This window comes from Gadus chalcogrammus, chromosome 12 (assembly GCF_026213295.1).
Source record: "Gadus chalcogrammus isolate NIFS_2021 chromosome 12, NIFS_Gcha_1.0, whole genome shotgun sequence".
In the NCBI taxonomy this organism is placed as follows: Eukaryota; Metazoa; Chordata; class Actinopteri; order Gadiformes; family Gadidae; genus Gadus; species Gadus chalcogrammus.
In genome coordinates, this window is record NC_079423.1 from 7,888,521 (window position 1) to 7,911,928 (window position 23,408).

At 44.3% G+C, this 23,408-nt stretch overlaps 13 non-coding genes and 3 pseudogenes across 13 annotated transcripts; all 16 read left to right on the top strand.

Moving 5' to 3' along the window:
• Positions 1–897: 897 nt before the first annotated feature.
• LOC130396135 (5S ribosomal RNA) lies at positions 898–1,017 on the top strand (annotated as a pseudogene).
• A 529-nt stretch (positions 1,018–1,546) lies between these two features.
• LOC130394004 (5S ribosomal RNA) lies at positions 1,547–1,664 on the top strand. The gene has a single exon (XR_008897205.1). It is a non-coding gene; the product is annotated as a 5S ribosomal RNA (ribosomal RNA).
• A 525-nt stretch (positions 1,665–2,189) lies between these two features.
• On the top strand, positions 2,190–2,308 carry LOC130394680 (5S ribosomal RNA). The gene has a single exon (XR_008897815.1). It is a non-coding gene; the product is annotated as a 5S ribosomal RNA (ribosomal RNA).
• Positions 2,309–2,834: 526 nt separating this feature from the next.
• LOC130400611 (5S ribosomal RNA) lies at positions 2,835–2,952 on the top strand. Its single transcript, XR_008903089.1, has one exon. It is a non-coding gene; the product is annotated as a 5S ribosomal RNA (ribosomal RNA).
• Positions 2,953–3,480: 528 nt separating this feature from the next.
• On the top strand, positions 3,481–3,600 carry LOC130395784 (5S ribosomal RNA). The gene has a single exon (XR_008898799.1). It is a non-coding gene; the product is annotated as a 5S ribosomal RNA (ribosomal RNA).
• Positions 3,601–4,129: 529 nt separating this feature from the next.
• On the top strand, positions 4,130–4,247 carry LOC130394688 (5S ribosomal RNA). The gene has a single exon (XR_008897822.1). It is a non-coding gene; the product is annotated as a 5S ribosomal RNA (ribosomal RNA).
• A 528-nt stretch (positions 4,248–4,775) lies between these two features.
• LOC130397026 (5S ribosomal RNA) lies at positions 4,776–4,894 on the top strand. Its single transcript, XR_008899636.1, has one exon. It is a non-coding gene; the product is annotated as a 5S ribosomal RNA (ribosomal RNA).
• Positions 4,895–5,421: 527 nt separating this feature from the next.
• LOC130399573 (5S ribosomal RNA) lies at positions 5,422–5,540 on the top strand. Its single transcript, XR_008902081.1, has one exon. It is a non-coding gene; the product is annotated as a 5S ribosomal RNA (ribosomal RNA).
• A 526-nt stretch (positions 5,541–6,066) lies between these two features.
• On the top strand, positions 6,067–6,184 carry LOC130395271 (5S ribosomal RNA). The gene has a single exon (XR_008898346.1). It is a non-coding gene; the product is annotated as a 5S ribosomal RNA (ribosomal RNA).
• A 532-nt stretch (positions 6,185–6,716) lies between these two features.
• Positions 6,717–6,835, top strand: LOC130399784 (5S ribosomal RNA). The gene has a single exon (XR_008902283.1). It is a non-coding gene; the product is annotated as a 5S ribosomal RNA (ribosomal RNA).
• Positions 6,836–13,948: 7,113 nt separating this feature from the next.
• LOC130400727 (5S ribosomal RNA) lies at positions 13,949–14,067 on the top strand. Its single transcript, XR_008903203.1, has one exon. It is a non-coding gene; the product is annotated as a 5S ribosomal RNA (ribosomal RNA).
• A 519-nt stretch (positions 14,068–14,586) lies between these two features.
• On the top strand, positions 14,587–14,708 carry LOC130396111 (5S ribosomal RNA; annotated as a pseudogene).
• Positions 14,709–15,236: 528 nt separating this feature from the next.
• Positions 15,237–15,355, top strand: LOC130397027 (5S ribosomal RNA). Its single transcript, XR_008899637.1, has one exon. It is a non-coding gene; the product is annotated as a 5S ribosomal RNA (ribosomal RNA).
• Positions 15,356–15,874: 519 nt separating this feature from the next.
• On the top strand, positions 15,875–15,992 carry LOC130394802 (5S ribosomal RNA). The gene has a single exon (XR_008897925.1). It is a non-coding gene; the product is annotated as a 5S ribosomal RNA (ribosomal RNA).
• A 4,289-nt stretch (positions 15,993–20,281) lies between these two features.
• On the top strand, positions 20,282–20,400 carry LOC130397028 (5S ribosomal RNA). The gene has a single exon (XR_008899638.1). It is a non-coding gene; the product is annotated as a 5S ribosomal RNA (ribosomal RNA).
• Positions 20,401–20,929: 529 nt separating this feature from the next.
• Positions 20,930–21,060, top strand: LOC130396074 (5S ribosomal RNA; annotated as a pseudogene).
• The last annotated feature ends 2,348 nt before the right edge of the window (positions 21,061–23,408 follow it).

Consider the following 23,408-nt stretch of genomic DNA (forward strand, 5'->3'; position numbering starts at 1 on the left):
AATCACCACCCATTCTCTGACACTTTAACCGTAACCTTGGTTCAAATTTAACATCACACGCACACGCAGTGTATTTCAGATAATTAATGAATTCAGATGTCACAATGATCGTTACATGGATAAGGAGTCCTACTGAATCATTACTGCCGTTTATATCTAACTAATGATTGTTTTTGTAAGAGTGGAACGTCGAGCCTCAGCAGCTTTCTCACTCCTTATGTGCTACTGTATAAAACCTGGTTTTGCGCCTGCACTAATTGCTTACGGCCATACCACCCTGAACACGCCCGATCTCGTCTGTCTCGGCAGCTAAGCAGGTCGGGCCTGGTAGTACTTGATGGGAGACTGCGGGAATACCAGGTGATGTAAGCTTTTTCTTTTTCAACTCGGCTCATTGCCTCGGGGCTACCGTGGCTACGTGACCTGATGTTTACTGCCAACCGCTTTGGAGGATTTAAGCAACATACAAAAACTGACAAGGTCTCTCAAACTATTTTTGTGAAACATGAGGAAGTATAGTGATACTGCCAGGCAGGGACTCACCAGAGAGCTGAACCCGACAGTTGTACTTTTCTTAAACTTTCACCAACACAAACACGCACGCTCACTTCAGATCATGGGAGGAGGACGTCAAAAAATCACCACCCATTCTCTGACACTTTAACCGTTAACCTTGGTTCAAACATTTAACCTCACACGCACACGCAGTGTATTTCAGATAATTAATGAATTCAGATGTCACAATGATCGTTTACATGGATAAGGAGTCCTACGAATCAATTACTGCCGTTTTATATCTAACTCATGATTGTTTTGTAAAGTTGTAACGTCGAGCCTCAGCAGCTTTCACTCCTTATGTGCTACTGTATTAAAACTGGTTTTGCGCCTGCACTAATTGCTTACGGCCATACACCCTGAACACGCCCGATCTAGTCTGATCTCGGAAGCTAAGCAGGGGTCGGGCCTGGTTAGTACTTGGATGGGAGACCGCCTGGGGAATACCAGGTGCTGTAAGCTTTTTCTTTTTTCAACTCGAGCTCATTGACTCCGTGGCCTACCGTGGCGTACCGTGACCTGATGTTTACTGCCAACCGCTTTGGAGGATTTAAGCAACATACAAAAACTGACAACGTCTCTCAAAACTATTTTTGTGAAACATGAGGACAGTATAGTGATACTGCCAGCAGGGAGCACCAGAGAGCTGAACCGACAGTTGTACATTTCTTAAACTTTCACCAACACAAACACGCACGCTCACTTCAGATCATGGGAGGACGTCAAAAAATCACCACCCATTCTCTGACACTTTAACCGTTAACCTTGGTTCAAACATTTAACATCACACGCACACGCAGTGTATTTCAGATAATTAATGAATTCAGATGTCACAATGATCGTTTACATGGATAAGGAGTCCTACTGAATCAATTACTGCCGTTTATATCTAACTAATGATTGTTTTTGTAAAAGTGTAACGTCGAGCCTCAGCAGCTTCTCACTCCTTATGTGCTACTGTATAAAACCTGGTTTTGCGCCTGCACTAATTGCTTACGGCCATACCACCCTGAACACGCCGATCTCGTCTGATCTCGGAAGCTAAGCAGGGTCGGGCCTGGTTAGTACTTGGATGGGAGACCGCCTGGGAATACCAGGTGCTGTAAGCTTTTTCTTTTTCAACTCGAGCTCATTGACTCCGTGGCCTACCGTGGCGTACCGTGAACTGATGTATGCCAACCGCTTTGGAGGATTTAAGCAACATACAAAAACTGACAACGTCTCTCAAAACTATTTTTGTGAAACATGAGGACAGTATAGTGATACTGCCAGCAGGGAGCACCAGAGAGCGGAACCGACAGTTGTACATTTCTTAAACTTTCACCAACACAAACACGCACGCTCACTTCGGATCATGGGAGGACGTCAAAAATCACCACCCATTCTCTGACACTTTAACCGTTAACCTTGGTTCAAACATTTAACATCACACGCACACGCAGTGTATTTCAGATAATTAATGAATTCAGATGTCACAATGATCGTTTACATGGATAAGGAGTCCTACTGAATCAATTACTGCCGTTTATATCTAACTAATGATTGTTTTTGTAAAAGTGTAACGTCGAGCCTCAGCAGCTTTCTCACTCCTTATGTGCTACTGTATAAAACCTGGTTTTGCGCCTGCACTAATTGCTTACGGCCATACCACCCTGAACACGCCCGATCTCGTCTGATCTCGGAAGCTAAGCAGGGTCGGGCCTGGTTAGTACTTGGATGGGAGACCGCCTGGGAATACCAGGTGCTGTAGCATTTTCTTTTTCAACTCGAGCTCATTGACTCCGTGGCCTACCGTGGCGTACCGTGACCTGATGTTTACTGCCAACCGCTTTGGAGGATTTAAGCAACATACAAAACTGACAACGTCTCTCAAAACTATTTTGTGAACATGAGGACAGTATAGTGATACTGCCAGCAGGGAGCACCAGAGAGCTGAAACCGACAGTTGTACATTTCTTAAACTTTCACCAACACAAACACGCACGCTCACTTCAGATCATGGGAGGACGTCAAAAAATCACCACCCATTCTCTGACACTTTAACCGTTAACCTTGGTTCAAACATTTAACATCACACGCACACGCAGTGTATTTCAGATAATTAATGAATTCAGATGTCACAATGATCGTTTACATGGATAAGGAGTCCTACTGAATCAATTACTGCCGTTTATATCTAACTAATGATTGTTTTTGTAAAAGTGTAACGTCGAGCCTCAGCAGCTTTCTCACTCCTTATGTGCTACTGTATAAAACCTGGTTTTGCGCCTGCACTAATTGCTTACGGCCATACCACCCTGAACACGCCCGATCTCGTCTGATCTCGGAAGCTAAGCAGGGTCGGGCCTGGTAGTACTTGGATGGGAGACCGCCTGGGAATACCAGGTGCTGTAAGCTTTTTCTTTTTCAACTCGAGCTCATTGACTCCGTGGCCTACCGTGGCGTACCGTGACCTGATGTTTACTGCCAACCGCTTTGGAGGATTTAAGCAACATACAAAAACTGACAACGTCTCTCAAACTATTTTTTGTGAAACATGAGGACAGTATAGTGATACTGCCAGCAGGGAGCACCAGAGAGCTGAACCGACAGTTGTACATTTCTTAAACTTTCACCACCACAAACACGCACGCTCACTTCAGATCATGGGAGGACGTCAAAAAATCACCACCCATTCTCTGACACTTTAACCGTTAACCTTGGTTCAAACATTTAACATCACACGCACACGCAGTGTATTTCAGATAATTAATGAATTCAGATGTCACAATGATCGTTTACATGGATAAGGAGTCCTACTGAATCAATTACTGCCGTTATATCTAACTAATGATTGTTTTTGTAAAAGTGTAACGTCGAGCCTCAGCAGCTTTCTCACTCCGTATGTGCTACTGTATAAAACCTGGTTTTGCGCCTGCACTAATTGCTTACCGGCCATACCACCCTGAACACGCCCGATCTCGTCTGATCTCGGAAGCTAAGCAGGGTCGGGCCTGGTTAGTACTTGGATGGGAGACCGCCTGGGAAATACCAGGTGCGTAAGCGTTTTCTTTTTCAACTCGAGCTCATTGACCTCCGTGGCCTACCGTGGCGTACCGTGACCTGATGTTAACTGCCAACCGCTTTGGAGGATTTAAGCAACATACAAAAACTGACAACGTCTCTCAAAACTAGTTTTGTGAAACATGAGGACAGTATAGTGATACTGCCAGCAGGGAGCACCAGAGAGCTGAACCGACAGTTGAACATTTCTTAAACTTTCACCAACACAAACACGCACGCTCACTTCAGATCATGGGAGGACGTCAAAAAATCACCACCCATTCTCTGACACTTTAACCGTTAACCTTGGTTCAAACATTTAACATCACACGCACACGCAGTGTATTTCAGATAATTAATGAATTCAGATGTCACAATGATCGTTTACATGGATAAGGAGTCCTACTGAATCAATTACTGCCGTTTATATCTAACTAATGATTGTTTTTGTAAAAGTGTAACGTCGAGCCTCAGCAGCTTTCTCACTCCTTATGTCTACTGTATAAAACCTGGTTTTGCGCCTGCACTAATTGCTTACGGCCATACCACCCTGAACACGCCCGATCTCGTCTGATCTCGGAAGCTAGCAGGGTCGGGCCTGGTTAGTACTTGGATGGGAGACCGCCTGGGAATACCAGGTGCTGTAAGCTTTTCTTTTTCAACTCGAGCTCATTGACTCCGTGGCCTACCGTGGCGTACCGTGACTGATGTTTACTGCCAACCGCTTTGGAGGATTTAAGCAACATACAAAAACTGACAACGTCTCTCAAAACTATTTTTGTGAAACATGAGGACAGTATAGTGATACTGCCAGCAGGGAGCACCAGAGAGCTGAAACCGACAGTTGTACATTTCTTAAACTTTCACCAACACAAACACGCACGCTCACTTCAGATCATGGGAGGACGTCAAAAAATCACCACCCATTCTCTGACACTTTAACCGTTAACCTTGGTTCAAACATTTAACATCACACGCACACGCAGTGTATTTCAGATAATTAATGAATTCAGATGTCACAATGATCGTTTACATGGATAAGGAGTCCTACTGAATCAATTACTGCCGTTTATATCTAACTAATGATTGTTTTTGTAAAAGTGTAACGTCGAGCCTCAGCAGCTTTCTCACTCCTTATGTGCTACTGTATAAAACCTGGTTTTGCGCCTGCACTAATTGCTTACGGCCATACCACCCTGAACACGCCCGATCTCGTCTGATCTCGGAAGCTAAGCAGGGTCGGGCCTGGTTAGTACTTGGATGGGAGACCGCCTGGGAATACCAGGTGCTGTAAGCTTTTTCTTTTTCAACTCGAGCTCATTGACTCCGTGGCCTACCGTGGCGTACCGTGACCTGATGTTTACTGCCAACCGCTTTGGAGGATTTAAGCAACATACAAAAACTGACAACGTCTCTCAAAACTATTTTTGTGAAACATGAGGACAGTATAGTGATACTGCCAGCAGGGAGCACCAGAGAGCTGAACCGACAGTTGTACATTTCTTAAACTTTCACCAACACAAACACGCACGCTCACTTCAGATCATGGGAGGACGTCAAAAAATCACCACCCATTCTCTGACACTTTAACCGTTAACCTTGGTTCAAACATTTAACATCACACGCACACGCAGTGTATTTCAGATAATTAATGAATTCAGATGTCACAATGATCGTTTACATGGATAAGGAGTCCTACTGAATCAATTACTGCCGTTTATATCTAACTAATGATTGTTTTTGTAAAGTGTAACGTCGAGCCTCAGCAGCTTTCTCACTCCTTATGTGCTACTGTATAAACCTGGTTTTGCGCCTGCACTAATTGCTTACGGCCATACCACCCTGAACACGCCCGATCTCGTCTGATCTCGGAAGCTAAGCAGGGTCGGGCCTGGTTAGTACTTGGATGGGAGACCGCCTGGGAATACCAGGTGCTGTAAGCATTTTCTTTTTCAACTCGAGCTCATTGCCTCCGTGGCCTACCGTGGCGTACCGTGACCTGATGTTTACTGCCAACCGCTTTGGAGGATTTAAGCAACATACAAAAACTGACAACGTCTCTCAAAACTATTTTTGTGAAACATGAGGACAGTATAGTGATACTGCCAGCAGGGAGCACCAGAGAGCTGAACGACATTTGTACATTTCTTAAACTTTCACCAACACAAACACGCACGCTCACTTCAGATCATGGGAGGACGTCAAAAAATCACCACCCATTCTCTGACACTTTAACCGTTAACCTTGGTTCAAACATTTAACATCACACGCACACGCAGTGTATTTCAGATAATTAATGAATTCAGATGTCACAATGATCGTTTACATGGATAAGGAGTCCTACTGAATCAATTACTGCCGTTTATATCTAACTAATGATTGTTTTTGTAAAGTGTAACGTCGAGCCTCAGCAGCTTCTCACTCCTTATGTGCTACTGTATAAAACCTGGTTTTGCGCCGGCACTAATTGCTTTCGGCCATACCACCCTGAACACGCCCGATCTCGTCTGATCTCGGAAGCTAGCAGGGTCGGGCCTGGTTAGTACTTGGATGGGAGACCGCCTGGGAATACCAGGTGCTGTAAGCTTTTTCTTTTTCAACTCGAGCTCATTGCCTCCGTGGCCTACCGTGGCGTACCGTGACCTGATGTTTACTTCCAACCGCTTTGGAGGATTTAAGCAACATACAAAAACTGACAACGTCTCTCAAAACTATTTTTGTGAAACATGAGGACAGTATAGTGATACTGCCAGCAGGGAGCACCAGAGAGCTGAAACCGACAGTTGTACATTTCTTAAACTTTCACCAACACAAACACGCACCGCTCACTTCAGATCATGGGAGGACGTCAAAAATCACCACCCATTCTCTGACACTTTAACCGTTAACCTTGGTTCAAACATTTAACATCACACGCACACAGCAGTGTATTTCAGATAATTAATGAATTCAGATGTCACAATGATCGTTTACATGGATAAGGAGTCCTACTGAATCAATTACTGCCGTTTATATCTAACTAATGATTAGTATTTGTAAAAGTGTAACGTCGAGCCTCAGCAGCTTTCTCACTCCTTATGTGCTACTGTATAAAACCTGGTTTTGCGCCTGCACTAATTGCTTACGGCCATACCACCCTGAACACGCCCGATCTCGTCTGATCTCGGAAGCTAAGCAGGGACGGGCCTGGTTAGTACTTGGATGGGAGACCGCCTGGGAATACCAGGTGCTGTAAGCTTTTTCTTTTTCAACTCGAGCTCATTGACTCCGTGGCCTACCGTGGCGTACCGTGACCTGATGTTTACTGCCAACCGCTTTGGAGGATTTAAGCAACATACAAAATCTGACAACGTCTCTCAAAACTATTTTTGTGAAACATGAGGACAGTATAGTGATACTGCCAGCAGGGAGCACCAGAGAGCTGAAACCGACAGTTGTACATTTCTTAAACTTTCACCAACACAAACACGCACGCTCACTTCAGATCATGGGAGGACGTCAAAAATCACCACCCATTCTCTGACACTTTAACCGTTAACCTTGGTTCAAACATTTAACATCACACGCACACTGCAGTGTATTTCAGATAATTAATGAATTCAGATGTCACAATGATCGTTTACATGGATAAGGAGTCCTACTGAATCAATTACTGCCGTTTATATCTAACTAATGATTGTTTTTGTAAAAGTGTAACGTCGAGCCTCAGCAGCTTTCTCACTCCTTATGTGCTACTGTATAAAACCTGGTTTTGCGCCTGCACTAATTGCTTACGGCCATACCACCCTGACGCCCCCTACAGTGTTGGAGTACGTAGTGGTTTTTTTTGGACAGCCGCATGGTAAATTGTTTGTTCTGGTGGAGAGAATTTTGGAGTGTTGCTATCTGGTCTAACAAGCCAGTTATTTTGTTTTTTTTTTTCGTCCCCCGCAGTCATAGACTGTTGGGGGATCGCTCTGAGTTATATATATACTTTTCCAGTCGTTTTTGTTGTTTGCAACGGTGGAGGCGAGGAATGATCCGGGGCCTAGCTTCGGCGAAGCCACCGGGCGAAATGAGTGCCGGCGGGCAGCGAGCTGGAGGGACGGTGAATGGAGCAGGACTGAGGTGGAGGAGGACGGAAAACTGGCGGGTTGCGAGGAGGAAGGAGTGTTGCGGAGGAGTCGGGAGGAGAAAGGAGAGAAGGAGAGAGCGGGGGAGATGGGAACGGCAAGGCGGCTGGAGGCGGGCAGAAGAGCAGGTGGCTGGTGGAGAAACAGTGGACGGGATTAAGAAGGTAGAGCGCATGTATGAGAGGAGGCTCACGGTTTGCGTGGAGCAGTGCGGGGACGTTATACCCATAGGAGAATTAATGAAGGCTATGGCGGTCGTGTGCGGAGAATCCGGGCCTGTAGGGTGCTGGCCCTCGGGAAGCTGGAGGTGACGGTGTGGCGGAGAGAGGGGGAAGGACCGTCTGCTCGATGGGTTTAAAATACACAACACTAGAATTATTGCCAGAGAACTATGTAATGACGAGCTGGTGGTTCCTTTCTTACCCTGCCAGCATACATTTCTGATGCGGAAATCCTGGATAAACTAAGTGGGTGGGGAGTCCGGGCGCTTTCGTCCATCAAGAGGAGGATGTGGCCGGGCACCAATATTGCCGATGGTACAAGGATTGTACGGGTCAAATTTAATGAGCTCGTGCAATCCTTGCCATATTCCACTAAATTCAATACCGCAACGGGTGTTGAATACTTTAGAGTAATCCACGACCGCCGATGAAGGTTTGTAGGAGCTGTATGCAGCCGGGCCACATCCTGCGTGAGTGCCCGGATTTTACCTGTCATAATTGCGGATGCCAGGGCCACTACGCTCGGGAGTGTGCCACTGGGTGGCAAAGTGTCTGACATGCCGGAGGAGAGAGAGAGACTGTATATGCCCGGTGGAGAAGGAGGCGGAGGAGGACGGCGGCGAGCTGGATGGTGACGAACCGGGGGCGCCGGATGACGGTGGTGGTGAGGACGAGGAGGAGGGCATGGTCGCGAGCATGGACCGGGACGGTGCCTCTGGGGGGGAGGAATCCCCACGTGCTGGAGGAGGAGCTCACCTCGGGCCAGCCTGCGGACCTGAGGGAGAGCGGAGCGAGGGCCTGCCGCGGCGGCAGGGAGACAGGAGCGTGCAGAGGCAGAGGTGAAAGACGGGAAGGGGTAAGAATGTTTGGGGGATGGGACGGGGACAACTGTACTTAAAATGATTTGGGGCATGAGAGGTGGGGGTGGAGAGTGGGGATTTTGTGGATATACTGTGAGGAGGGGATGCTCGGGAGAGTGATATGGACATGGAGGAGCTAAGGGAGGCGAAAAAAAGGATGGCCGCAAAGCAAAAAGACGGAGGGGCGTGTGAAGAAAGAGAATAAGGAATTGTTAATTTTTTTTGATGAAGGTTATTGTGCTAGCTGGCTCTTTTTCGTTGGTTTTCCTTATTTTATTTTTTATTCTTATCGGCTTTGGTTATTTTTTCCCTGAATGCGAACGGTATGAGAACTGATATAAAAGAAATGCCATATTGGACATACGAGCTGATATTTTGTGTTGACAGGAAACTAGGTGGGATGACAACCTACTGAATAGGAGTAGAAAAGCAGTGGAAAGGCCAGATTTATTTTTCTGAAGGGACTCCCAGGGCCAGGGGAGTGGCAATAGGTTTAATAGTGCTAAAATACCGGGGATAATTTAGTTCATAGAGATTTAGAGGGGAGGTTGTTAGTGTGTTGATTGTGTTTAGAGGGGAGGGAACTTTAGAATAATTAATTTACAATGCACCCACAATGGGGAGAAGGACTAGGAGGGGTTTTTTTGGCTGGTTTAAATGTGTGGTGCAACCCTAACTGTATGATTGTGGGGGGATTTTAATGTTATTTTGACTTCGGTTCTGATTTATCGAGTAACAATACGTTTAAAAGGGGACCGGCACTAGGCGAAACCCTTGAGGGACTTGATGGAGCAGACTATCATTGGTAGACACTATGTGAGACAGTCCTACACCCGTAGGACAAAAGGGTGTTTTTCAAGGGGAGCAACTATGTTTCTAATGACTAGCTGAAACCAGAGTAGGGATTTGACTTTACGTGTTTGGTACAGGGAAGTGGTATGTTAAATTAATTAAGAAAGTGTGGAATACATCAATAATACCTGGAGTGACCACGCGGGGATTAGGTTAGAGGTGGGAGGGAGGGGAGGGAGTGTCAACCAGAGGCCTTGGTGCTTTAATGCCAGCTTTTTGGAGATGCTGTGTTTATGAAGAGCTGGGTTTTTTTTGTGAAGAAGAACGATGGATGAATGGAATGACTGATGCGAAATATGAGTGTGTGGTGGGAGAGTGTGAAAATAAGAATTAAAACAAATGTGTCAGGTATGTATAGAAAAAAGGAAAAGGGAAAAATTGCAGAGGGAGGTTCATTTGAGAAAAACAAACTAAATGAGGAAATTAAACTGTTAGATGAGGAGGGTAATATATGTACGGAAAAATATGTGGATTTAAAAGAAAAATTGAGTGCCTTAGAGGTAGCGAAGTGTAGAGGGGCTGCTATTAGAAGCAGGATACAATATATGTACGAAGGGGAAAGGAGCACAGCCTTTTTCCTGGGTTTGGAAAAACAAAAACAAAATAAAACGGAGATAAAGGAGGTATTAGATAATGGTGGTCAAATAATAACTGATAAGGAAGAGATATTAAAAGTAGTTAGGGATTATTATGAGTGTTTATTTAAAAAAGATGCATGTGATGAGGATAGTGTGGGAGAGGCCTTAGAGGCACTGGAGAGGACTTTAAGTAGGGAGGATAGTGCTTGGTGCGATTGTGAATTTTCTGTGCAAGAGATTTATAGTGCTATTGATGGACTAAACAAGAATAAGAGCCCGGGGAGTGATGGTCTGACAGCCGAGTTTTACGTCGGCTTTAAGGGAATTCTGGCTCCGGTGGTTGAAAAACTCTGCAAGTATAGTGGAGAAAACAGTCTGGCTCCCGGAGAGTAATGGGAATTAGGCATAATTACGATTTTTATAAAATTAAGGTGATAACAAAAATCTTGATAACTATAGGCCAATCAGTCTACTCAACACTGACTATAAAATTATGCTAAGATACTGGCGAATAGAATGAGGGAGGTAATAGGCTCAGTAATAGGTCCAACTCAAGCGTATTAGCATTCCGGGAGGGACATTGGGGAGTCGATTATTAACAATAAAACAGGTAGTTAGAGATATGGAAGGGGGAGGGAGGATTGTGGCTGGGGATTGATTTAAACAAAAGCGTTTGATAGGGTAGGATCAGGATTTTTTGGGGAGGGTACTGGAGAAACTTGGACTTGGGACTAAATTAAGGGGGTGGGTGGGATGCTCTATGGGGGGCTAAGAGTAAAATTAAGTGTAACGGTGCTCTGACTGACTCTTTCGATGTCAAGAGGTCAGTGAGGCAGGGCTGCCCAATGTCAGCACTGCTCTATAGCATGGTGGCGGAGCCGTTGGCGGCTTTAATTTTGAATGACAAAAGAGTGTGTGGAATAGGTAAGGGAAAAATTAGTTTAATGCAGTATGCGGATGATATTAATGTAATGGTAAAAGTGAGAGTGATGTGGATATAGTGTTGAAACATATAGAAACGTATGAGAGAGCTTCAGGAGCAAAAATTAATATGGAGAAATCTGAATAATGGGGATGGGTAGGAACAAAGACCTAGATAACAAATGGGGATTCAAAGTAGTGGAGAATCAAAGAAAAGTGCTCGGAGTGTATGTTGGTAGTGATGAGAATGAATGCGATGATTTGACGTGGAAGGATGTTATTGGGCGTATGCAAAAGACCCTGAGTATGTGGAGGGCTAGGGGTCTGCTGTTGAGGGGAAGGGTGGCCGTCACCAATGCTCTAGTGTTGTCGCAGGTGAATCATGCCTTGAGCACTTGTGCGCTTCCGACTTGGGCTGAGCAGAAGATTGCCAAAGTCGTTAGAGGACTTTATTTGGAGGAGCAAAGCAGCCAGTATAGCGCATAGAACGCTGATAAGGGTCAATGATCAGGGTGGGCTAGGATTGATGGACGTACTCGCAAAAAGAACTGCGTTACGAACTAAATTGATAGGCAAATTTAGGGATGCAAGTCGGGAGGCGGCCTGGAAGGGCCACTTCAGCCAGTGGCTGAGCACATTTGGTCTCTTAAGTGATGACAATTTGTTGCAGACGCAGAACGCAGCGGCATATGCACATCTGCCGCGGTTCTTCCAGGAGGTGCTCAACGCGTGGTTCCTGCTGTTTCATAAGACTGCACTCGTATGCGAGTCAAGAGCGTCTGTGATGAGGCTACCTTTCCTCTCCAGCCCATATTTTAAACAAGGGGGCGGAGGGGGTCATCAAGAGCGTGGCTCTTGAGAGGGCGGGGCTGAAGCGGGTGGGAGATCTAGTCGACAGGGGGAGGGAGATGGGATAAAGAAAGAGTGATTAGGATAATGAGAGAGAAGGGGATAACATATAGGAGGGAGTGATTGTGAAAGTGTTGGAGAGAGTGGAAGAGTGTGTGATGAGTGAATGGGGGGACGGGTTTAGAAATAAGGGAGGGTTGGGCAGGATGATGTGGTGGGAATCTTCCTGTGCCTGGGGGGGAGTCACACGCCATTACTGATGTCAAGACAAAGATTTGGTACAAAGCATGCATTGACACATAGAGTGCAAAAAACCCACATGTGAGAGTAAATGGGCAGACACATATCCGGACATTACACCCAACATTTTGTGGAAGTACATTAACATACCGCACACCACCGCATGCAATATTTGATCTTGATTTCAAGATAAGGCACAGGAGGATTTTCACATGCATCATCCTGCACCAAATGCACAGGGGAGTGTATGGGAGGACGTGTATGGTGTGTGAAAGTGGGGGATGAAGACGTGAATCACATTTTTGTGTATTGTTGCGAGCTAGTGGAATTCTGGGGAAAAATCAAGGGGCTGCTGGGAGGGTGCAGTGTGGGAGACTGCTGGGTGGAACGGGGGGTGGGAATTGTCTGTACTCTTGGGAGTGAGTAGGAAATATAGAAATTGGAAAATGATCAATATGATCTTTGGATTTGCAAGGAGGGCGATTTTTAACAGGCGCAATTTTGCGCTGTATGAAAGGAGAAAGTTGGATGCATGGAGGCTGTTTGTGAATGAATGGAAAAGACACTTACGAATGCTGTATGTTGTGGACGAGGCTTTGTTTGTGAGTATGTTTGTAGAGAGTGCGGGAGTATGTGGTGTGAATGAGAATGGAATTGTATGGATGACTGAGCAGGGCACCGTTTGGGGTTGATTTGGGTGGTTTAAAGGGGGTGGCATAATTTTGGGAGGTGGGAGAGCGAGGGAGTTTTGTGTGGGATTTTGGTTTTGTGTGTTTTTTTCGAATGAGGGGTGGTTTAATTTGTGGGTAAATGTTCGAGGTTAAAAAATTCTGGGTTTGGGCTGTTCGGTTTGTGCTTTGGGACTGAGGGGCGGTTTAATTTCGAGGGTAAGTGTATTTGGGAAAAGATACTGTTTTTGCTGTGTGGTTCTTATTTTTAATTTAAAAGAGAAAGTGTGTTTAGTTAATTGTTTGTGCGGTTTGTGGTTTAATTTGTGGGCAGTTTTTCATTTACTTTTATTTGATATATGTATAAATGAATGCGTAATTGTATAAAATTGAATATATTTTTGATAATAAAAAAGATTAAAAAAAAACACGCCCGATCTCGTCTGATCTCAGAAGCTAAGCTGGGTCGGGCCTGGTTAGTACTTGGATGGGAGACCGCCTGGGAATACCAGGTGCTGTAAGCTTTTTCTTTTTCAACTCGAGCTCATTGCCTCCGTGGCCTACCGTGGCGTACCGTGACCTGATGTTTACTGCCAACCGCTTTGGAGGATTTAAGCAACATACAAAAACTGACAACGTCTCTCAAAACTATTTTTGTGAAACATGAGGACAGTATAGTGATACTGCCAGCAGGGAGCACCAGAGAGCTGAACCGACAGTTGTACATTTCTTAAACTTTCACCAACACAACACGCACGCTCACTTCAGATCATGGGAGGACGTCAAAAAATCACCACCCATTCTCTGACACTTTAACCGTTAACCTTGGTTCAAACATTTAACATCACACGCACACGCAGTGTATTTCAGATAATTAATGAATTCAGATGTCACAATGATCGTTTACATGGATAAGGAGTCCTACTGAATCAATTACTGCTGTTATATCTAACTATGATTGTTTTTGTAAGAGTGTAACGTCGAGCCTCAGCAGCTTTCTCACTCCTTATGTGCTACTGTATAAAACCTGGTTTTGCGCCTTCACTAATTGCTTACGGCCATACCACCCTGAAAACGCCTGATCTCGCCTGATCTCGGAAGCTAAGCAGGGTCGGGCCTGGTTAGTACTTGGATGGGAGACCGCCTGGGAATACCAGGTGCTGTAAGCTTTTTCTTTTCAACTCGAGCTCATTGACTCCGTGGCGTACCGTGACCTGATGTTTACTGCCAACCGCTTTGGAGGATTTAAGCAACATACAAAAACTGACAACGTCTCTCAAAACTAGTTTTTGTGAAACATGAGGACAGTATAGTGATACTGCCAGCAGGGAGCACCAGAGAGCTGAACCGACAGTTGTACATTTCTTAAACTTTCACCAACACAAACACGCACGCTCACTTCAGATCATGGGAGGACGTCAAAAAATCACCACCCATTCTCTGACACTTTAACCGTTAACCTTGGTTCAAACATTTAACATCACACGCACACGCAGTGTATTTCAGATAATTAATGAATTCAGATGTCACAATGATCGTTTACATGGATAAGGAGTCCTACTGAATCAATTACTGCCGTTTATATCTAACTAATGATTGTTTTTGTAAAAGTGTAACGTCGAGCCTCAGCAGCTTTCTCACTCCTTATGTGCTACTGTATAAAACCTGGTTTTGCGCCTACACTAATTGCTTACGGCTCATAACCACCCTGAACACGGCCCGATCTCGTCTGAACTCGGGAGTTAAGCAGGGTCGGGACGGGTTAGTACTTGGATGGGAGACCGCCTGGGAATACCAGGTGCTGTAAGCTTTTCTTTTTCAACTCGAGCTCATTACCTCCGTGGCCTACCGTGGCGTACCGTGACCTGATGTTTACTGCCAACCGCTTTGGAGGATTTAAGCAACATACAAAACTGACAACGTCTCTCAAAACTATTTTTGTGAAACATGAGGACAGTATAGTGATACTGCCAGCAGGGAGCACCAGAGAGCTGAACCGACAGTTGTACATTTCTTAAACTTTCACCAACACAAACACGCACGCTCACTTCAGATCATGGGAGGACGTCAAAAAATCACCACCCATTCTCTGACACTTTAACCGTTAACCTTGGTTCAAACATTTAACATCACACGCACACGCAGTGTATTTCAGATAATTAATGAATTCAGATGTCACAATGATCGTTTACATGGATAAGGAGTCCTACTGAATCAATTACTGCCGTTTATATCTAACTAATGATTGTTTTTGTAAGAGTGTAACGTCGAGCCTCAGCAGCTTTCTCACTCCTTATGTGCTACTGTATAAAACCTGGTTTTGCGCCTGCACTAATTTGCTTACGGCCATACCACCCTGAACACGCCCGATCTCGTCTGATCTCGGAAGCTAAGCAGGGTCGGGCCTGGTTAGTACTTGGATGGGAGACCGCCTGGGAATACCAGGTGCTGTAAGCTTTTTCTTTTTCAACTCGAGCTCATTGACTCCGTGGCGTACCGTGACCTGATGTTTACTGCCAACCGCTTTGGAGGATTTAAGCAACATACAAAAACTGACAACGTCTCTCAAAACTATTTTTGTGAAACATGAGGACAGTATAGTGATACTGCCAGCAGGGAGCACCAGAGAGCTGAACCGACAGTTGTACATTTCTTAAACTTTCACCAACACAAACACGCACGCTCACTTCAGATCATGGGAGGACGTCAAAAAATCACCACCCATTCTCTGACACTTTAACCGTTAACCTTGGTTCAAACATTTAACATCACACGCACACGCAGTGTATTTCAGATAATTAATGAATTCAGATGTCACAATGATCGTTTACATGGATAAGGAGTCCTACTGAATCAATTACTGCCGTTTATATCTAACTAATGATTGTTTTTGTAAGAGTGTAACGTCGAGCCTCAGCAGCTTTCTCACTCCTTATGTGCTACTGTATAAAACCTGGTTTTGCGCCTGCACTAATTGCTTACGGCCATACCACCCTGAACATGCCCGATCTCGTCTGATCTCGGAGCTAAGCAGGGTCGGGCCTGGTTAGTACTTGGATGGGAGACCGCCTGGGAATACCAGGTGCTGTAAGCTTTTCTTTTTCAACTCGAGCTCATTGCCTCCGTGGCCTGCCGTGGCGTACCGTGACCTGATGTTTACTGCCAACCGCTTTGGAGGATTTAAGCAACATACAAAAACTGACAACGTCTCTCAAAACTATTTTTGTGAAACATGAGGACAGTATAAAGGTGTCATAACAACCAGTTGATGCCAGGAAGTGATTAAGTTGCTGGAGGACAACTTTCTCAATGATTTTACTTATGAAGGGCAGATTGATATTGGTCTGTAGTTGTTAATAATAGAGGTATCTAGGCTCCGCTTTTTTAAAAGGGGTTTAATAACTGCAGTTTTCAGGGCTTTTGGAAAGTTGCCTGACTGGAGAGAGTTGTTAACTATCTGCAATATGTCTATTGCTAGGCAGTCAAAAAACATTCTTAAAGAGGTTGGTAGGTAAAGAATCAAGGCAACAGGTGGATGGCTTTAGTTGTGTAACAGTTTCCACAAGAGTTTTAGAGTCAATAACATTAAAGCATGCCATCCCTGCCACGTTATTTTTGCCTGAACAGGGTGGTAGTCCAACATTTTTGTTTGAAGTGGAGATATTGATGGCGCGTCTGATGCCTTCAATTTTATCAGTATAAAAAGCTGCAAACTCATTGCATTTCTGCGTGGAATGGAGATCAGGTGGAATTTGTGTTGGGGGGTTGGTCAGTCTGTCAACAGTTGCAAATAGGGTTTTTGCATTATTATTATTGGATTTAATGATATTGGAGAAAAATGTTTCTCTAGCACTTTTTAAGTCTGAATTGTAGGCACGGAGGCTCTCTTTGTAGATATCATGGTGAATTTGAAGCTTTGTTTTACGCCAGATGCGTTCAACCTTCCTGCATTCTTTTTTCTGTGCTGTTACAGAGGCAGCTTTTCTCCAGGGTGCCTTTTGCTTTCCAGAAATCGTTTTAAACCTTATAAGGTGCAATGACATCCATGATTTTCAAAATTTTCAAATTAAAGTTTTCTACAAGATCATCAGCAGAACATGGATTGAGAGGTGGTAGTAAGGAGATGGCCTTTCTAAAAAGTACATACGATTCTTCATTGATATACCGTTTTTTGACAGTATTTGATTTTGTCTGTATGTCGGGAATAAACGATATATTAAAGAAAACACAAAAGTGGTCAGACAAGGAAGGATCAGTCACAGAGAGATCAGAAACATTGAGGCCCTTTGTGATAACCAGGTCTAGAGTGTGGCCCTTACAATGAGTAGTCTCTTTCACATGTTGGGACAGTTCAAATGTGTCCAAAATGGTAAAAAGTTTTTTTGCACACTTGTCATTCAAATCATCAGTATGAAAATTGAAGTCACCAGTTATAACTAGACAGTCAAAGTCTGTGGAGATGCTAGACAATAATTCTGTGAATTCATCGAAAAAATTTGCAGAGTATGTGGGTGGCCTGTAAATAATTAATAGGAGAACTCTGGGGGAGCATTTCAATACAGCACAAAGGTATTCGAATGATGGAAAATCACCAAATAACATCTGTTTCCCCTGAAAATCATTTTTAAATATAACAGCAACCCCTCCACCTCTTTTCCCAGATCTACATGCATCAAAAAAGTTATAGTTGGGAGGAGCTGTCTCTATCAGAACGGTTGCACTGTTATTTTGTTCCAGCCATGTTTCAGTTAAAAACATAAAATCCAGTTTAGAGGTGGTAATAAAATCATTAACTAAAAATGATTTGTTATTAAGAGACCTAACATTAAGTAGACCCATCTTGATGGTGTTGTTGATAGGCTTTAAGGTTGTTTTTGGTTTGGAGGAAATATGTATGAGATTTGTGAGGTTAGCAGTGTGTCTACGTTTCCCTTTGTTTACTCTCTTAGTGGTTACAGCAGGAATGCAAAAGTTGCCATGTTTGACATAGGCAACCTTGGGTTCAGCAGATTATGCGAAACGTCCTTTATACTTTGTCTACGGCTGAACCCTTTTTTTGTCTCAGTAATACTCAGGACTACTATCAGTACAGGGGGCGGGGGGCTGGGGCGCTCTCCGCTTTGGTGTTATCAGCCTGTGTGAATGACCTGGCGATGCTATCATTGACACAGATGCAAGTTTGATGCCTACATATTCCTGTTTCTTAAATTCAGCTGGAAAATCGCAAAGGGAGGAGACAGTGGAGCTGGAGTTGTTGTGGCTATGGGAGAGATGAGGAGGGGGGTGGCCGTTCCTCGCCAAGCCAGCATCAGCGATGGGGGAGGGCACGGTGTCCATGGTGTCGGGCAGGCTGTTGTCTCTCTTCAAGGTCTTTGGTCTGTAATGCAGAGGAGGGGGGGGGAGGCCGTTCCTCGTCAAGCCAGCATCAGCGATTGGGGAAGGCACAGTGTTGATGGCGTCGGGCGGGCTGTTGTCTCTCTTCAAGGTCTGTGGGCTGTCTGCTATCTGTGTGTCAGATAGTGGCAGAGTAGATGTGTGGGGGAGGCTGTAGTCTCGCTTCTTCTCAACCTGTGCTCTGATTGCGGCCTGTGCGTCAGACCATGGCAAGATTGTGGCCTGTGCGTAAAGCGAGAAGAGAAGATTGTCCCTCAACAGTTTTGAGCCTAACCTGTTTGGGTGTAGGCCATCTGCTCTGAAAAGATATTTGCGCCCCCAGAATAAGTTGAAATTGTCAATAAAGCCCCTTCCTCTTTCATTGCAGACTCTGGAAAGCCATGTATTCAGTGCAAGTAGACGACTGAATCTGTTTATTCCCCTGTCAACTGATGGTATGGGTCCACTGATGAATGAGTTGATGTGTATTTTGTCCAGTGTATCCAATAGATCAGTGTAATCCCTCTTCAGAAGTTCTGACTGTTCTCTTTGAACATCATTAAATCCTGCATGCACAATAATCTGTGAGATTTTGGGGTTCTCCAATATGACTTTGGCTAGTTTATGGTTGATATCACTAACAATTCCATTTGGGAAGAAGCATGTTTTGATCTTCTTACCGGTTATATCCTTGATGGTTGAGTCTCCTATAATCAGAGTGTCTGGTTCATCTGCTTCCTCTGAGATGGGCCCTTGTTGGACGGTGGCAGACACATGCGCAGCCCGCCTCCGTGGCGACTGGTTGTTCCATGTCTGTCCGTACCGTCTGTCCGGACACATTTCAGGGGTCAGGGGTGCACGGGTGGCCGAGGCATGCGCAGCTCGCCTCCATGGCGACTGGTTCATGTTCCGTCTCTGTCCGCACTGTCCGTCCGGACGCATCTCGGGGCTCAGGGGTGCATGGGTGGCAGGCTCGTTCGTGGACTCTTGAAGTGGCAGGAACCGGTTCTTCAGTGGCAGGGTTAATTTCAGTGACGGGCTAATCCGGCTGATAACTTTAGCTTTGGGTAGTTTAGCATTTGGCGTTGAGTGATCTTGTTGATTCACTTTGGTATGTTGTTTTGGCTTAGCGCCGACTCTGTGCCAGTGAAACGCAGCTGGAACTGTCTCTCTCTTGTCCAGCTTCGGGAAGGATACAGTGTAGCTTTGATCATCTTGCTGTATCTGAGTGAGCTCAGCAAACTCACCCATCGGCACTGTATCCTGTAGGGGTCCTTTGCATTTTTCTAATGCTGCTAGTCTCGTTTCAATTAAAGCCACCCTCTGTTGCATTTTGGTGCAGTCTGTGCATTTCCCAGTCTCCGTGCCTGAGATATCCGAGTACAGAGGCATGTTGTCGATAGGAAAGTCCAAGGCTTTTTCTGCGGTCTGATCCGGGAGTAAAAAGTGCCAAAATGTATTGTTGAATCGAGCGATGGAGGACGACGAAAACAAACTATATACTGTTAGGTATTATGATCATGAAATAAAATAAGATAAAGTAGATCTAAATGATGAATTAAGTAGTTTTTTCCAATGCCTAGCGGAGCTTCGGGAAACATGACCTCTCTCTGCTGCTCTCTCTCTAATCTCCCAGTGATACTGCCAGCAGGGAGCACCAGAGAGCTGAACCGACAGTTGTACATTTCTTAAACTTTCACCAACGCAAACACGCACGCTCACTTCAGATCATGGGAGGACATCAAAAATCACCACCCATTCTCTGACACTTTAACCGTTAACCTTGGTTCAAACATTTAACATCACACGCACACGCAGTGTATTTCAGATAATTAATGAATTCAGATGTCACAATGATCGTTTACATGGATAAGGAGTCCTACTGAATCAATTACTGCCGTTTATATCTAACTAATGATTGTTTTTGTAAAAGTGTAACGTCAAGCCTCAGCAGCTTTCTCACTCCTTATGTGCTACTGTATAAAACCTGGTTTTGCGCCTGCACTAATTGCTTACGGCCATACCACCCTGAACACGCCCGATCTCGTCTGATCTCGGAAGCTAAGCAGGGTCGGGCCTGGTTAGTACTTGGATGGGAGACCGCCTGGGAATACCAGGTGCTGTAAGCTTTTTCTTTTTCAACTCGAGCTCATTGACTCCGTGGCCTACCGTGGCGTACCGTGACCTGATGTTTACTGCCAACCGCTTTGGAGGATTTAAGCAACATACAAAAACTGACAACGTCTCTCAAAACTATTTTTGTGAAACATGAGGACAGTATAGTGATACTGCCAGCAGGGAGCACCAGAGAGCTGAACCGACAGTTGTACATTTCTTAAACTTTCACCAACACAAACACGCACGCTCACTTCAGATCATGGGAGGACGTCAAAAAATCACCACCCATTCTCTGACACTTTAACCGTTAACCTTGGTTCAAACATTTAACATCACACGCACACGCAGTGTATTTCAGATAATTAATGAATTCAGATGTCACAATGATCGTTTACATGGATAAGGAGTCCTACTGAATCAATTACTGCCGTTTATATCTAACTAATGATTGTTTTTGTAAAAGTGTAACGTCGAGCCTCAGCAGCTTTCTCACTCCTTATGTGCTACTGTATAAAACCTGGTTTTGCGCCTGCACTAATTGCTTACGGCCATACCACCCTGAACACTCCCGATCTCGTCTGATCTCGGAAGCTAAGCAGTGTTGGGCATGGTTAGTACTTGGGTGGGAGACCGCCTGGGAGACCGCCTGGGAATACCAGGTACTGTAAGCTTTTTCTTTTTCAACTCGAGCTCATTGACTCCGTGGCCTACCGTGGCGTACCGTGACCTGATGTTTACTGCCAACCGCTTTGGAGGATTTAAGCAACATACAAAAACTGACAACGTCTCTCAAAACTATTTTTGTGAAACATGAGGACAGTATAGGCAAGGCAAGGCAAGGCAACTTTATTTATATAGCACTTTTCATACACAAGGCAGACTCAAAGTGCTTCACATATAAACATTGTTATACATTAAAAAAGAAAAGAAAACATATGCAAAGAAATTAGTAAAATAGAAAGTTAAAAAGGCTTTTTAGTAAGTAAAATTGAAAGTGAGTTAAAAAGGCATTTTAGTAAAATAAAGCTAAAGTATTTAAGATTTAGCAGAAAGCTAAAGCAAACATAAAAGTCTTCAATCTTGTTTTGAAGGTGCTCAGAGTTGGGGCAAGTCTTAAATCCTCAGGGAGTTTATTCCAGCTATTTGTTGCATAGTAACTAAATCCTGCTTTCCCATGTTTCGTGTTTACTCGGGGGATAATTAACAGATTGGTCTCAGAAGATCTTAGTGTTCTAGAAGGCTTATGTAGTGGAAGCATATCAGTTAAATATTTTGGGCCTAAACCATGTAGGGATTTATAGGTTAGCAACATGATTTTAAAATCAATTCTCTGACCTACAGGAAGCCAATGTAACGATTTAAGAATTGGTGTAATATGTTCAAATTTTTTGGTCTTTGTTAATACTCTAGCAGCAGCATTCTGAACAAGCTGAAGCTTCCTTAGAGTTTGTTTTGGGAGACCTGTAAGGAGACCATTGCAGTAATCAAGCTTACTAGTGATAAAGGCATGTACAAGTTTTTGTAAGTCTTCTGTGGACATGAGCCCTCTAAGTCTTGCTACATTTTTAAGGTGATAATATGCAGATTTTGTAACTGATTTGATGTGACTTTCGAAATGTAAATCAGAATCCATGATAACCCCTAGGTTTCTGGCTTTGATTGAGGTTTTCAGGGACAGAGAGTGAAGGTGTTGGGTTACTTTAAGCCTTTCCGTTTTAGCACCAAATACAATTATCTCTGTTTTATCCTCATTTAGCTGAAGGAAATTTCGGCACATCCAGTCTTTCACTTGCTCAATGCACTGGCACAGCAGATCTATGGGCCGATAGTCATTTGGTGATAGCGATACATAGATTTGCGTGTCATCAGCATAGCAATGATGGTCAATATTGTTATTATGCATGATTTGCCCTAGTGGGAGCATGTAGATGTTGAATAAAGAGGGTCCTAAGATCGAACCTTGTGGGACTCCACACATCACGTTGGTTGATTCTGATACAAAGTCGCCGATGGAAACAAAGTAGTTCCTATTTTGTAGGTAGGATCTGAACCAATTTAAGACTGTGCCTGAAAGCCCCACCCAGTTTTCTAACCTGTCCAAAAGTATTGTATGGTCTACAGTGTCGAATGCAGCACTGAGGTCTAGTAGCATTAGTATTGAGGTTTTTCCAGAGTCTGTGTTAAGACGGATGTCGTTTACAACTTTAATGAGGGCGGTCTCAGTGCTGTGCAGGGGTCGAAATCCTGATTGGAAGGTGTCATAACAACCAGTTGATGCCAGGAAGTGATTAAGTTGCTGGAGGACAACTTTCTCAATGATTTTACTTATGAAGGGCAGATTTGATATTGGTCTGTAGTTGTTAATAATAGAGGTATCTAGGCTCCGCTTTTTTAAAAGGGGTTTAATAACTGCAGTTTTCAGGGCTTTTGGAAAGTTGCCTGACTGGAGAGAGTTGTTAACTATCTGCAATATGTCTATTGCTAGGCAGTCAAAAACATTCTTAAAGAGGTTGGTAGGTAAAGAATCAAGGCAACAGGTGGATGGCTTTAGTTGTGTAACAGTTTCCACAAGAGTTTTAGAGTCAATAACATTAAAGCATGCCATCCCTGCCACGTTATTTTTGCCTGAACAGGGTGGTAGTCCAACATTTTTGTTTGAAGTGGAGATATTGATGGCGCGTCTGATGCCTTCAATTTTATCAGTATAAAAAGCTGCAAACTCATTGCATTTCTGCGTGGAATGGAGATCAGGTGGAATTTGTGTTGGGGGGTTGGTCAGTCTGTCAACAGTTGCAAATAGGGTTTTTGCATTATTATTATTGGATTTAATGATATTGGAGAAAAATGTTTCTCTAGCACTTTTTAAGTCTGAATTGTAGGCACGGAGGCTCTCTTTGTAGATATCATGGTGAATTTGAAGCTTTGTTTTACGCCAGATGCGTTCAACCTTCCTGCATTCTTTTTTCTGTGCTGTTACAGAGGCAGCTTTTCTCCAGGGTGCCTTTTGCTTTCCAGAAAT